At 40.7% G+C, this 16,233-nt stretch overlaps 1 protein-coding gene and 1 non-coding gene across 4 annotated transcripts in view; one reads left to right on the top strand and one right to left on the bottom strand.

Annotated features, from left to right (window-relative positions):
- The window catches only part of CNPY1 (canopy FGF signaling regulator 1), a 204,694-nt gene that overhangs the window by 154,490 nt on the left and 33,971 nt on the right, over positions 1 to 16,233 (top strand). The window lies entirely within an intron of this gene.
- Positions 185 to 293, bottom strand: LOC149474406 (U6 spliceosomal RNA). The gene has a single exon (XR_016306212.1). It is a non-coding gene; the product is annotated as a U6 spliceosomal RNA (small nuclear RNA).

The raw sequence follows: 16,233 nt of genomic DNA, 5'->3' as shown, positions 1-16,233 counted from the left end.
ATTTCTTGTAAGTAAATCCACCCCATAGTACTTCTAAGGCATATAGCAGTATGAAATCTGAATATCATATCCTAATATTGTTCAAAAAGGCCCAGTAGATATTCAAAAAGAGTGATGTTGAGAAGCTGTCTCCAGATTCTGAACACCCTTGTAAAAAGAAACAGGAAAAAAAGGGGGTTAGAAATGGGAGGGGGAATGCTTCATGAATTTGTGTGTCATCCATGCGCAGGGGCCGTACTAAATCTTCTCTGTATTTTTTCCAATTTTAACATATGTCTTGGCGAAGCAAGGACCCTGATATTTATTTATACATTTTTTCAAATCTGTCATCGGATCTCAACATTAAAATCTGGCTGATTGGCTGTGTCCAATCACAGCTCTGAGCCCTGTGTTGACAATCAATACAGGGCTCTGTACCAAGGGAATAATCTCTTTGTTTCTTCTCCCTGCAAAACATGGAGAAGGAACAAAGAGATTATTAGTAAAAAGCAGCACTTAATACACACAGTAACACTTGATAGGCACACACTTAACCCCTTGATTATTCCAAGATGTTAGCCACCTCCCATACAGTTTAATTAGTACACTGACAGTGTATAGTATTATCACTGTATTGGTGTAACTAGTGATGTCATTGTCAGTCCCACCCAGTGTCTGTGTCAAATTGCCCTTCACACTATCACAGTTCCTGTATACGTCACTGATCACTGGTATTAGTAGCATAAAAAAAAATCCAGTATATATACCATCATTTGTAGATGCTATAACTTTCACTTTTTGCTTTTATATAATGAAAAATAAACCCAGTGATGATCAAATACCACCAAAAGCTCTATTTCTGTGAAAATATTGATATAAATTTAGTTTGGGTACAGCATTGCATGACCGTGCAATTACCAGTTAAAGTAGCTCAGTTCTAAATAGCAAAAAAATGGCCTGGTTAGGAAGGGGGTAAAACCTTTCAGGGCTGAAGTAGTTAATTACTGGCACTTCTAGTGATGGAATGTAGCAAGGGAGCAGGCATCAAATATACCCGGAAGTGTGTTAGATGCTGCCGATTCTTTGTTGTGCGGTAGCTCCACAAGAGAGCAAAGGTAGAATTCACTGCCTGCAGGTCAGATAAGCATTCTTACTCTTCTTTTGCAGGATGCTTTTTGTTAAAAATGTTTTTTCATGCAACAGTATTGCGCTTCAAGCAGTCAGTTCAAACATAAATCAAACATTGTCTTTATCTAAGCATATGTCAATTACTGGCAAGTGAATTTCCAAACAAAGGGTGCAGTTTGGTCTTGAGACTCCTATGGGGTCTAGCAGCACAAAGGATTCAGCACAGTCCGGTTGCATACGGTGTTTTCAGCAGCACCAGAAAAAATATTTACCTAAAAAGGTTTATTATTATTATGCAGGATTTACAGTCAGGTCCATAAATATTGGGACATTGACACAATTCTAACATTTTTGGCTCTATACATCACCACATTGGATTTGAAATGAAAGGAACAAGATGTGCTTTAACTGCAGACTGTCAGATTTAATTTGAGGGTATTTACATCCAAATCAGGTGAACAGTGTAGGAATTACAACAGTTTGCATAAGTGCCTCCCACTTGTTAAGGGACCATAAGTAATGGGACAATTGGCTTCTCAGCTGTTCCATGGCCAGGTGTGTGTTATTCCCTCATTATCCCAATTACAATGAGCAGATAAAAGGTCCAGAGTTCATTTCAAGTGTCCTATTTGCATTTGGAATCTGTTGCTGTCAACTCTCAAGATGAGATCCAAAGAGCTGTCACTATCAGTGAAGCAAGCCATCATTAGGCTGAAAAAACAAAACAAACCCATCAGAGAGATAGCAAAAACATTAGGCGTGGCCAAAACAACTGTTTGGAACATTCTTAAAAAGAAGGAACGCACCGGTGAGCTCAGCAACACCAAAAGACCCGGAAGACCACGGAAAACAACTGTGGTGGATGACCGAAGAATTCTTTCCCTGGTGAAGAAAACACCCTTCACAACAGTTGGCCAGATCAAGAACACTCTCCAGGAGGTAGGTGTATGTGTGTCAAAGTCACCAATCAAGAGAAGACTTCACCAGAGTGAATACAGAGGGTTCACCACAAGATGGAAACCATTGGTGAGCCTCAAAAACAGGAAGGCCAGATTAGAGTTTGCCAAACGACATGTAAAAAAGCCTTCACAGTTCTGGAACAACATCCTATGGACAGATGAGACCGAGATCAACTTGTACCAGAGTGATGAGAAGGAAAGGTACTGCTCATGATCCTAAGCATACCACCTCATCAGTGAAGCATGGTGGTGGTAATGTCATGGCGTGGGCATGTATGGCTGCCAATGGAACTGGTTCTCTTGTATTTATTGATGATGTGACTGCTGACAGAAGCAGGCGGATGAATTGTGAAGTGTTTTGGGCAATATTATCTGCTCATATTCAGTCAAATGCTTCACAACTCATTGGACGCTTCACAGTGCAGATGGACAATGACCCAAAGCAGACTGCAAAAGCAACCAAAGAGTTTTTTTAAGGGAAAGAAGTGGAATGTTATGCAATGGCCAAGTCAATCACCTGACCTGAATACGATTGAGCATGCATTTCACTTGCTGAAGACAAAACTGAAGGGAAAATGCCCCAAGAACAAGCAGGAACTGAAGACAGTTGCAGTAGAGGCCTGGCAGAGCAACACCAGGGATGAAACCCAGTGTCTGGTGATCTCTATGTGTTCCAGACTTCAGGCTGTAATTGACTGCAAAGGATTTGCAACAAAGTATTAAAAAGTGAAAGTTTGATTTATGATTATTATTCTGTCCCATTACTTTTGGTTCCTTAACAAGTGGGAGGCACATATGCAAACTGTTGTAATTCCTACACCGTTCACCTGATTTGGATGTAAATACCCTCAAATTAATGCTGACAGTCTGCAGTTAAAGCACATCTTGTTTGTTTCATTTCAAATCCATTGTGGTGGTGTATAGAGCCAAAAATGTTAGAATTGTGTCGATGTCCCAATATTTATGGACCTGACTGTATATAGTGCCAACAGTTTGCTCAGCGCTTTACAATATAACGAGAGACAATACAGCAACAATACAGTTCAATACTACAAGAAGGTTAGGAGGGCCCTGGTCCTTAAATGATAAAACAGTGTATATGTAGTTCAGTCATGACTGTCAGATTACTATATAGCAAGTCTGTAGTGAGGAATGCAAAGGGCAAGTTTAATGTGCAGACTATCGTAACTCATAAAAACCAATCAGAAATCATGTCAACAGATCTGCAATCAACTGGAATCTTACTTGATGCTTTAAGTTACTCAGTGTTGTAGTGTAAAACTCAATAAACCAATAATGTGTAAGTCCGTATTAGAATGATACAGATCTAGTTAGTGATACATTATTGTTTTATTTCTTGAGCACCGGTTTTATACAAAGTAAAATCCTTCGGTTTTATACAAAGTAAGCATTGCTAGGGATTATTACCAGGTCCGCTTCAAGCACCAAGCATACTGCACATATTTATTGCATTTTAAACTACAACACTGAGTAAGTCAGAGTGTCAGAATAACACAGATCTCCGTGGTGACCCATTATATTTTTTAATTTCTTTAGCACCAACTTCTCTCACAAATTTGGATGAAGTAAGCATAGATAGGGTTAGCAGAACCAGTCATACAACAGTACTGGGTTCAGGACAGGACCTTGAGGACAGCAGAAGCCCATTTTATTGCATGCATTTGTGGCTTAGTGTTTTTTTTCTTGCATTCATCAAGAACCCACCACTCAGTAGGTTTTAGATCTTGGTGATTCGGCTTACATATAACTTTGGTTGCTCCTGTCAGAGTGAGAAATTGATGTTTGCGCTTCTCCTTCCGGCACCCCCTTTTGTTTCTTCCTTCACTTGCCTTCCATGCCCCTATTGCCTCCCATTATGCACTTCTGCTCCAACTCAGGTGTCTCCTTGTAGTGCACTGTTGCATGCCAACCTCAAGACATTCAGATTGGAGTTGGAGTTTAAAGCAGTGGAGGCAAAATAGAAAACACAAACTTTATTACAATGTTAGGACCCACAAGACTGAGGGAACCTCCATCACAACTTCCAAATGCTGTGACATCTGGGTGCAAATTGGGCCATCTTGTTAGACATAACCATGTTGTCTTGCTAAATAGATTTCTTGATGTAAAATATTTTCTGTATTTATGTTCTCCTTGGTACCTTATTTTGCAGGAAATTTTGTTTTTTTAGAGGTATAGCATTACATTTTATAGTAATATTATTGTGGATATCAGGCTTTTACATTTGGAAAAGCGCTGTATGTATAGTGGTGGACCCATTGTAAATAAAATATTTTTTTGACAAACAATATTGGCTTATATCATTTTGATTTGTTTTATGTGGTGAGTTATCAACTGTATCCCATTATTTAAGTAATATACTGCTTTGGTCTCCTATTTAAATACAGTCAGGTCCATAAATATTGGGACATTGACACAATTCTAACATTTTTGGCTCTATACACCACCACAATGGATTTGAAATGAAACAAACAAGATGTGCTTTAACTGCAGACTGTCAGCTTTAATTTGAGGGTATTTACATCCAAATCAGGTGAACAGTGTAGGAATTACAACAGTTTGCATATGTGCCTCCCACTTGTTAAGGGACCAAAAGTAATGGGACAATTGGCTTCTCAGCTGTATCATGGCCAGGTGTGTGTTATTCCCTCATTATCCCAATTACAATGAGCAGATAAAAGGTCCAGAGTTCATTTCAAGTGTGCTATTTGCATTTGGAATCTGTTGCTGTCAACTCTCAAGATGAGATCCAAAGAGCTGTCACTATCAGTGAAGCAAGCCATCATTAGGCTGAAAAAACAAAACCAACCTATCAGTGAGATAGCAAAAACATTAGGCGTGGCCAAAACAACTGTTTGAAACATTCTTAAAAAGAAGGAACACACCGGTGAGCTCAGCAACACCAAAAGACCACTAAGACCACAGAAAACAACTGTGGTGGATGACCAAAGAATTCTTTCCCTAGTGAAGAAAACACCCTTCACAACAGTTGGCCAGATCAAGAACACTCTCCAGGAGGTAGGTGTATGTGTGTCAAAGTCAACAATCAAGAGAAGACTTCACCAGAGTGAATACAGAAGGTTCACCACAAGATGTAAACCATTGGTGAGCCTCAAAAACAGGAAGGCCAGATTAGAGTTTGCCAAACAACATTTAAAAAAGCCTTCACAGTTCTGGAACAATATCCTATGGACAGATGAGACCAAGATCAACTGATACCAGAGTGATGGGAAGAGAAGAGTATGGAGAAGGAAAGGAACTGCTCATGATCCTAAGCATACCACCGCATGGTGGTGGTAGTGTCATGGCGTGGGCATGTATGGCTGCCAATGGAACTGGTTCTCTTGTATTTATTGATGATGTGACTGCTGACAAAAGCAGCAGGATGAATTCTGAAGTGTTTTGGGCAATATTATCTGCTCATATTCAGCCAAATGCTTCAGAACTCATTGGACGCCACTTCACAGTGCAGATGGACAATGATATAAAGCATACTGCAAAAGCAACCAAAGAGTTTTTTAAGGGAAAGAAGTGGAATGTTATGCAATGGCCAAGTCAATCACCTGACCTGAATCCGACTGAGCGAGCATTTCACTTGCTGAAGACAAAACTGAAGGGAAAATGCCACAAGAACAAGCAGGAACTGAAGACAGTTGCAGTAGAGGCTTGGCAGAGCATCATCAGGGATGAAACCCAGCGTCTGGTGATGTCTATGCGTTCCAGACTTCAGGCTGTAATTGACTGCAAAGGATTTGCAACCAAGTATTAAAAAGTGAAAGTTTGATTTACGATTATTATTCTGTCCCATTACTTTTGGTCCCTTAACAAGTGGGAGGCACATATGCAAACTGTTGTAATTCCTACACCGTTCTCCTGATTTGGATGTAAATACCCTCAAATTAAAGCTGACAGTCTGCAGTTAAAGCACATCTTGTTCATTTCATTTCAAATTCATTGTGGTGGTGTATAGAGCCAAAAATGTTAGAATTGTGTCGATGTCCCAATATTTATGGACCTGACTGTAAATATGTGCTGCAGCACTTATTTATAAGTGCATCTCACAGTTTTTTCCATGAAGTCCATGTAATGCATCTTCCTGTGATGATGTTGCAAGGATGCTGTACTGTTACTGAACTCGAACCACAGTTGCCAATATCCTGTAAACTGCATTTGCTTACACTACAGTAGGATGAAAAACATTGCAGGGGGTGTAGCTATCTGTATTGTCACTGCTGATTCACTGGCCTGTAGCTTGTCCATCAGTACCTGGCCACACCTAGAAATCTTAAACGACAGTCGTGCGCTGGAGCGATTGTGGCGTAAAACCAAATCTCAACAAGCATTCACCCTATATAAATCTGCTTTCTTAACATACAAGTCCTCCCTTCATGCTGCCAAACAAGCCTACTTTGTCACTCTTATTAATACCTTGTCATCCAGTCCTCGTCGTCTCTTCTCTACTTTTAACTCTCTACTTTCTCCACCTCCACCCAGTACCTCACTCACTGCTCACGAGATTGCAAATAATTTCAAAAACAAGATTGACGCAATTCGTAGGGGCATTGCCACTGGACAGACATCCATCCCACTTAGCATACCTTATACTAAACCTCCTCAACACTTTCCTTTTTTGACCTTGCTACTACCAAGGAGGTCACTAAGGTTTTCTCAGAAGTCCGTCTCACTACCTGCCCCCTGGATCCTGTCCCCTCACAACTACTACGGTCACCCTCTTCTTCCATCCTATGCTCCCTCACTCACATCTTCAATCTTTCCCTCTCTACTGGTGCCTTCCCCTCCCCTCTAAAGCATGCGCACATCACTCCCATACTTAAAAAGCCCTCCCTGGACCCCACCAATCTGAACAACTTAAGACCCATCTCCCTGCTGCCATTTACCTGTAAACTCCTAGAACGCTTAGTCTACAATCGATTAGACGTATTTATGATGCCGCGCTCCTACTATAAATACTTAATACTGTATTGTATATCACTCATAAACATCAATAAACTAAATAAATTAATAATAAATATAATAAAAATCAATAAATTAATGTGATAAAGTGAATGAAAAATCAAATCATGAATATGCTAAATTGTGCCATTAGTGCTCAAACAATATTATCAATGCCATATTCCAATTTCATGATTAAATAAAGAGTCTTTTATATCTTTGTGCAAAGGTGCATACAAAAATGAACAGTCTTATATATCTTTGTGCAAAATGTGCAATGTGCAGGTGAACTCCTTAATCCCTCTTTCCAGGTGCCGTGTAGTCTCAATATGCGCTCACCTTAATATTTGCCCAAATAAATTTAGGCAAATAGACTTTTAGTCCTTCTAGGACTGGTGGGATAGTGCTCCTTTATGCAGTATTCCAGATGGATGTGCAGACCTGCTCAGATCCTCCTCCTATAATCTCCTCTCAATTCATCCACGTGGCCACTCATAGATAGATTTTTGAAAGGGGTATCAGTATCTCCTATTTCCCCTCCTGGGGACACCTCCTTCTCATATCCACCTTTCCTCAATGTTGAGTATATAGATCAGATTGAGAAAAAAAGACCATGGTGTCTTATCCTTTTAAGTAAGCGTATTTATTGCTACCAGATGCGGTGATACAAGCATATGAGGCACTTATCTTAAGCAGATATGCAGAGCTGGTGATTCCCTCTGCCTCTCTGTCTGCCTCTGCTAGAATCGCCGAGCCTTTCCGAAGCAACGTCGTGACGTCAGAGCCCCTCCCCTACGCGTTGCGTCACAGGGTCACGTGACTTCATCAGGGGGAATTTGGCCAATCAAATTCCCCCTGATGAAGTCACGTGACCCTGTGACGCAACGCGTAGGGGAGGGGCTCTGACATCACGACATTGCATCGGAAAGGCTCGGCGATTCTAGCAGAGGCAGACAGAGAGGCAGAGGGAATCACCAGCTCTGCATATCTGCTTAAGATAAGTGCCTCATATGCTTGTATCACCGCATCTGGTAGCAATAAATATGCTTACTTAAAAGGATAAGACACCATGGTCTTTTTTTCTCCATCTGATCTATATACTCAACATTGAGGAAAGGTGGATATGAGAAGGAGGTGTCCCCAGGAGGGGAAATAGGAGATACTGATACCCCTTTCAAAAATTTTATCTATGAGTGGCCACGTGGATGAATTGAGAGGAGATTATAGGAGGAGGATCTGAGCAGGTCTGCACATCCATCTGGAATACTGCATAAAGGAGCACTATCCCACCAGTCCTAGAAGGACTAAAAGTCTATTTGCCTAAATTTATTTGGGCAAATATTAAGGTGAGCGCATATTGAGACTACACGGCACCTGGAAAGAGGGATTAAGGAGTTCACCTGCACATTGCACATTTTGCACAAAGATATATAAGACTGTTCATTTTTGTATGCACCTTTGCACAAAGATATAAAAGACTCTTTATTTAATCATGAAATTGGAATATGGCATTGATAATATTGTTTGAGCACTAATGGCACAATTTAGCATATTCATGATTTGATTTTTCATTCACTTTATCACATTAATTAATTTATTGATTTTTATTATATTTATTATTAATTTATTTAGTTTATTGATGTTTATGAGTGATATACAATACAGTATTAAGTATTTATAGTAGGAGTGCGGCATCATAAATACGTCTAATCAATTTACATATACACAATTAAGTGAGTTTGTGAAAGTGCCAGCGCACCTAACACAACAGGTAGTTCACTACCACTAATTGCACATATTATACTGAACATCTGAGACATAGTGGCTCACAAGTATTCACTTTTTAATTGTAAGCTTAGTCTACAATCGCCTCCCACCTCACCGACAACAACCTTCTTGATCCTTTACAGTCTTGCTTTCGCTCACTACATTCCACTGAAACTGCCCTATTAAAACTCACTAATGATTTACTAGCTGCTAAAACCAATGGCCACTACTCTGTACTCTTACTACTTGACCTCTCTGCGGCTTTTGATATGGTTGACCATCCCCTCCTCCTCAAAAAACTCCACTCTCTTGGCCTCAGAGACTCTGCTCTCTCCTGGTTCTCCTCCTACCTATCGCAGCACTCCTTCAGTGTTACCTAATAACGCTGCCTCCTCCTCTTCACTCCCTCTTTCTGTAGGGGTCCCTCAAGGTTCTGTCCTTGGACCCCTTTTCTTCTCCATCTACACCTCCTCCCTTGGTCACTTGATAAACTCCCATGGCTTTAAGTACCATCTCTATGCTGATAACACACAAATCTATCTTTCTACCCCTCACCCCTTCAGTCTCCACTCGCATTACTAACCTACTAAGTGACATATCAGCATGGATGTCACTCCACTTCCTCAAACTCAATCTTTCCAAAACTGAGCTCTTAGTATTCCCTCCAGCCCGTGCCCCCTCCCCTGACTTCTCCATCAAGATCAATAACACAATCATCAGTCCCTCCCCTCATGCCAGGGTACTAGGTGTAATCCTAGACTCCCATCTGTCCTTTCAGCCCCAAATCCAATCACTGTCCAAGTATTGTAGACTTCACCTCCGCAACATCTCCAAGATACGCCCGTTCCTAACCTCGGAAACTACTAAGCAACTTATTCACTCCCTTGTTATATCTCGCCTTGACTATTGTAACTCCCTCCTCATTGGCCTACCTCATCGCAGGCTATCCCCTCTTCAGTCTATCATGAATGCTGCTGCCAGACTCATCCACCTTACTAACCGTTCTGTATCTGCCACCCCTCTCTGCCAATCCCTCCACTGGCTTTCCGTTGCCCAATGGATAAAATTCAAAACACTAACAATGTATAAAGCCATTTAAAACTCTGCCCTAAATTACATCACCGATCTTGTCTCCAAATATCACCCAAACCGTACTCTCTGCTCTTTGCAAGACCTCCTACTCTCTAGCTCCCTTGTCTCCTCCTCCCATGATCGTCTCCAGGACTTCTCCAGAGCTTCCCCATCCTCTGGAACTCTCTACCCCAATTTATCAGAGTATCGCCTACTCTGCTCACTTTTAGGTGTTCTCTGAAAACCTATCTCTTCAGGGAAGCCTATCCTGCCCTCAGCTAATACTGGAACCTTCTACTCTTCCAACCAGTCCATCCCCCACAGTTACTACCTTTTGTACCACTAGCCCCTCCATCCTAGATTGTAAGCTCCAAGGAAGCAGGGCCTTCAAATCTCTCTTGTATTGAACTGTATTGTTGCTGTATTGTCTCCTGTTATATTGTAAAGCGCTGAGCAAACTGTTGGCGCTATATAAATCCTGTATAATAACAACAATAGTCCTGCCCATTGCTTTCTGGATTGACAGCACTGCACCTTTGCTAAACTCTCTCAGTGTCTCTTAGACACAAGTGAAAGAGGATTTGGAAAGGAAAACAGGTTTTTTTAGTTTACTTAGGAAGCTAGTATGTAGTAACTGGCGTTTTTACTCATTTAGGCTGTCATACAGGGACCTTTTAGTTGTATTTTAAGATCTCTTACCCTAGGCATTTTTTGCAGCGTTTCGCAGAAATGCACTACAGTCCATTTAACATGATTTCCTATGGGACATGTTCACATCTCTGCATTTTCACCCAGTGTGTTTTTTGGAAAAGGTCAGGGACTTTTTTAAATACAAAAAGTTGCGTTTTTGGTTCTATAGACTTCAATAGAAACGTGCAAAAAGCACAGCAGAGACGGATCAAACGCAAACTGCCTAGGTGTTAACCTAGCCTTAGATTGTGAGCTCTAACGAGCTCCGATTCTTCTTCTACCAAATTGTATTGTAACTGTAATGTCTCCCTTCATTTTGTAAAACACTGCGCAAACTGTTTGCGGTATATTAATCCTGTATAATAATAGTATTGTAGTTGTGCAACAAATGATTGTTGCATTGCTATATTTTTCAGTAATCGTATTTATCCTTTATTGTGAGAATCTAAGGAGTGACAACTAGCTGCTGTCTGTTCAGTATTTGTATGTTAGTGCACAAACCATGAACTTAAGCCTGCATTTTGACTGGCTCTGTTACCACTGGTACTCGCACCAGTGCCTGCATGCACTTCTTATAAACGACATGACCTCTTGGAAAATTTTAGACCCATTCTTCCTCCTCGTCCCCATACATGCAGTGGCGTACCAGTAGTTGACACTTGGGGTAGATTATTTTTTTAAACACCCCCCACTCCTCCACATTGTGAATTAATCTACAGGCATAAAGTTTGTTGGAAATATCAAAGGAAAAGACCTCTTTCCTCATGCTGATAGACAAACTTAAGGATTTTTTTTTTTCACCATTTGACTACAATACATTTGTGCAATGAACAGTTAATTACCTTTTTAACATGGATAATGTTATCTGTAATATAAACATTTCCTGACCATGTTTACCCTTGTAGGCAGTCCCTCTATGACCCAATAACACTAACTATATACATGTGAAGTGCATCTCTTTATGTTTCAATATTTTTATTAAGTTTTTCAGAGATAAACAGGACAAAAAAGGAAACAGGGACAAGAGATATGGTTCATTCATGTATACAATATTGCAGTAGACAAATTATAGTTTGTTGTAGTTCTGCCCGTTGGACGGATGAGATGTTGGTCTTGTTTAGCAATATCATCAGAGGTATTTGTGTGCAATTGATGAGCCTTGGTAATGAGTTTGGGGTGTTAAGGTGTTTTTGGTGGAGTGGTAGGGGAGGATAGGATTGAAGGGAGGAGGGATGTAACTGGGTATTTGAGGAGATACCAGTCTTGGTATGGGGTGTGATTTCATCTCATGAAATGTCATCAGGGTTGTACTGAGCATTTTGGGTGATTTAGCCATCGGATCCATTGGATATTGAATTTGTGATAGGAAGAAGTGTTAGTTGCGGATAATTTTTCCATTTGACATTGGGTGTTAAGGACTGTAATTAGTGAAGTGATTGAGGGGGTATTGTTTGTGTTCCATAATCTAGTGATAATAATTTTGGCGGCAAAGAGTATGTGGGTGATAATTGTTCGGGAGTGAGGAGGGAGTTTCTCGATTCCGATGTGTAGGAGTGCTAATGAGGGGTTCGGGGCTATCAAAATTTTGTTTATTTCGGATATTAATTGAAAAGTAGTATTCCAAAAGGATCGAAGTGACTTGCATGACCACAAAATATGTAGTGTTGAGCCTGGCTCCCCACATTGTCTCCAGCATGTAGGAGATAGTTCTGGGTAGTAGATGGAGAGTTTGACCGGGGTCAGGTACCATTGGTGGAGTATTTTTAGATATGACTCCCAGTGGGAGCTACATCGGGTAGCTTTATAGGTAATTTTGAAGGTATTTTCCCAACATTTTAAAGTTATTTGGTCTGATAGGATTTTTTCCCATTTGGTTAGGGAGGTTGTTTGTAGAGTGAATTGTAAGTTTATGAGGTATGTATAGAAGGTGGATATACCCTTACCTGGGTATTGAGGTTTGGTGAAGAAGAGGTAGGATATAATTGGTATCATAGTATTGTGGGGTAGGCTAGTTGTTTGTAGACAATGAGCGATTCTTAGGTATGTGAAATTTTCAGTAGTAGGGATATTGTATTTGGATTGGAGAGTTTGGAAGGGACATAAAGATTGATTGGTATAGAAGTCAGTTAAGTTGGTTATTCCTTGTTTGGGATAGGTCTATCCCATTGGGATAGATCTAATGAGGGAATGAGAAGGTGTAGTATATTGGTTGGGGTAGGTATATGTTTAACATCTTTGAATTTAGTGGATAGGAGGTCTTGCCAAGCTTGTAGGGAGGCTAGAATACATGGATGTTTTAGTTGGGGTTCTATTCGTTTGGATGGTGGGGTCAAAAGTATATTTTGGGGTTTAAGTGGATGAAAAAGGAGGGTTTCCATTATGGACCAAATTTTTTCCTTCGATGGGTTTCACCAGAAATATAGTTGGTCTAAGAGAGTAGCTGTGTAGTAAGATTTGAGATGTGGGAGTCCTGCACCTCCTTTAGTTGTAGGTCGTATTAGAAGATTGGTGGTACATCTCGGTTTTCTCGAGTTCCATAGGAACTTTGTGAGGATTGTTTGAAGGTTAGAGAAAAATGAATTAGGGACTGGTATGGGTAGTGTGTGGAATATGTACAAGATTTTGGGTAAAATATACATTTTTAAAGTCGCCACTCGGCCTAGTTTGGAGAGTTCTGCGGTGCGTAAAGAATTTAGTTCTCGGGGGATAGTTTCAAGCAAGGTTTTGTGATTTGCTGTGTATAGTTGGTCTCTCGCTGGTGTGAGTCTGATTCTTAAATAAGGGATGCGGTTTGTTTCCCCTAAAAATGGGAATTGTTTGGTTAGTTGGGTTTGAAGATGGGTAGATATATGAAGGTTAAGTATGGAAGATTTGGGTTCATTAAGTTTGCAGTATGAAACTGTCAAATATGTATGTAGATGTGAGCGAATCGTTTGGAAGGATTTTTTTGGGTTGGTCACCATTAATATTATATCGTCTGCAAATAGGCTAATTTTATGTTCCTTGTTAAGATGTGTGATTCCTGTAAATGTTCGGTCCTCTCTGAGTTTGGAAGCTAGGGGTTCAATAAGGAGTGTAAATATTATCGGGGAGAGTGGGCAGCCTTGTCTTGTACCGTTTGAGATGTCAAAGGGATCAGATAATGTGCCATCTGTCAGCACTCTAGCGGATGGATGTGAATATAATGACAAGATGGCGTTCAGCATCCAACCTGTGATGCCGAATTTTTGAAGTGTGAGTTGCATGAATTGCCAATGTATCCGGTCGAATGCTTTCTCTGCGTCTAGAGATAGGAGTAAGGAGGGGGTCTTGGTACTTTCTAAATTGTGTAAGAGGCATATAATTCTTCTGGTAGCATCAGGTTCTTGGCGACCTGGGATGAAACCTACTTGATCCGGGTGTATTAGTGTGTGTAGGTAGGGGAGGATTCTTCGGGATATGACTTTCGCATATAGTTTTATGTCGGTATTGAGTAACGAAATTGGCCTGTGGTTTTGGACGAGTTGGGGATCTTTACCTGGTTTTGGTATAGTTGTTATGATGGATTGCAACATGTCTTTAGGGAATGAACCTGTGGTGGCAGCGTGATTGAAGAGTTTGGTCAGGTGTGGTGATAGTTCTGTGGAAAGGTGTTTATAGTATTCGTTAGTGTTACTGTCATTTCCTGGTGATTTATTAATTGGGAGTGTTTTAATGGTCGTTTCTATTTCTTTGGGTGATATTGGGGTAGAAATGGAGTCAAGTTGGTCTGAGGATAGTTGAGGGAGATTGGTCATTTGCAGAAATTGTTGTATGGATGTGATTGTTGGTTGTGTGGTGTCAGGGTCGTTTTTAAGGTTGTATAGATTTTGGTAGTATACTGAAAAGGTGTTCGCTATGTCTTGCGGGTTTGTGCTTAGGGTATTTGTAGATGGGTGTTTAATTGAGGCTATTTTGGATTTCAGCCGTTTTTGTTTTATCGATTTGGCTGGCAGAGAGCTGGTTTTGTTACCTAGCGAATAGAATTTCGCTCTCATTTTTTGGAGATTTAGATCATATTTGTAGAGTAGCAGGGATCTTAATTTATTTCTATCTGCTATCAGGGACTCAGAGATTTTTTGGGTCTTGAGATTTTTTGTTTCTTTCCTCATTTGTTTTGATTGAGGTTAGGAGATTATCTATTTGTTGGGTTCTTTTTTTATTGACACGAGCGTTTAGTTGTATCAGAATACCTCTCATGAATGCTTTAAGTTGACCATAGAGTGGTTATAGATATGTCAGGAGTATCGTTGAATTCAAAGAATGTTCTGTGTGCATCTATTATTTGTTGCTTGTAGTCTTGGTTTTTTCAGCAGGGTCGTGTTCAGTCGCCATAAACGTGATATCGACGAATGTTGCTTGTTGTCGAGAGAGATAGTGATTGGAGCATGGTCTGACCAGGTATGAAGTGCATCTCTTTAGAAGATCGAAGTATATACAATTGCAAGAAAAAGTATGTGAACCCCTTGGGATTACGTGGAGTTTTGCATGAATTGGGCATAAAATGTGCTCTGAACGTCATCTAAGTCACAACAATAGAAGAACACAGTCTGCTGAACATAATACTACACAAACATAAGATGTTGCCATGGTTTAATTGCACATAACATGTAAACATTCACAGTGCAGGGAGGAAAAAGTATGTGAGGCCCTAGCTTAATGACTTCTCCCAGAGCTAATTGGAGCCAGGAGTGAGCCAACCTTGACTCCAATCAGTGTGATGATATTGGATGTGTTGCTGACAGCTGTCCTGCCCTTAAAAAACACACACCTGTTTTGGGTTTACTGGTTTCAAGAAGCACTGTTTGATGTGAACCATGCCTCGCAGAAAAGAGCTCTCAGAAGACCTACGATCAAGAATTGTTGACTTGCATGAAGCTGGAAAGGGTTACAAAAGTATCTCCAAAAGCCTTGATGTTCATGTGTCCACGGTAAGACAGACTGTCTACAAATGGAGAAAGTTTAGCACTGTTGCCACTCTCCCTAGGCGCGGTCGTCCTGTAAAAATGACTGCAAGAGCACAGCGCAGAATGCTGCATGAGGTAAAGAAGAATCCCAGAGTGTCAGCTAAAGACCTACAGAAATCTCTGGCACATGCTAACATTTTTGTTGACACATCTACAATAAGGAAAACATTAAACAAGAATGGACTACATGGGAGGACACCACGGAGGAAGCCATTGCTGTCCAAAAAGAATATTGCAGCACGTTTGAAGTTTGCAAAAGAACACCTAGATGTTCCACGGCACTACTGGCAAAATATACTGTGGACAGATGAAACCAAGATTGAGTTGTTTGGGAAGAACACACAACACTATGTGTGGAGAAAAAAAGGCAAAGCACACCAACATCAAAACCTCATCCCCACTGTAAAACATGGCGGAGGGAGCATCATGGTTTGGGGCTGCTTTGCTGCCTCAGGGCCTGGACGGATTGTTGTCATTGATGGGAAAATGAATTCCAGAGTTTATCAAGACATTTTACAGGAAAACGTACGACCATCTGTCCACCAACTGAAGCTCCGCAGAGGATGGGTGATGCAACAGGACAATGACCCAAAGCATACAAGTAATTCAACAAAATAATGGCTGTAACAGCACAGAATACGCCTTCTGGAGTGGCCCAGTCAGAGTCCTGACCTCAACCC

Source organism: Staurois parvus, unplaced genomic scaffold (assembly GCF_062004578.1).
Source record: "Staurois parvus isolate SC_StPar_1 unplaced genomic scaffold, SC_StPar_1.0 ptg000005l, whole genome shotgun sequence".
In the NCBI taxonomy this organism is placed as follows: domain Eukaryota; kingdom Metazoa; phylum Chordata; class Amphibia; order Anura; family Ranidae; genus Staurois; species Staurois parvus.
The sequence above is the reverse complement of the archived record's forward strand: the minus strand, read 5'-3'. Positions and strand labels throughout refer to the sequence as shown.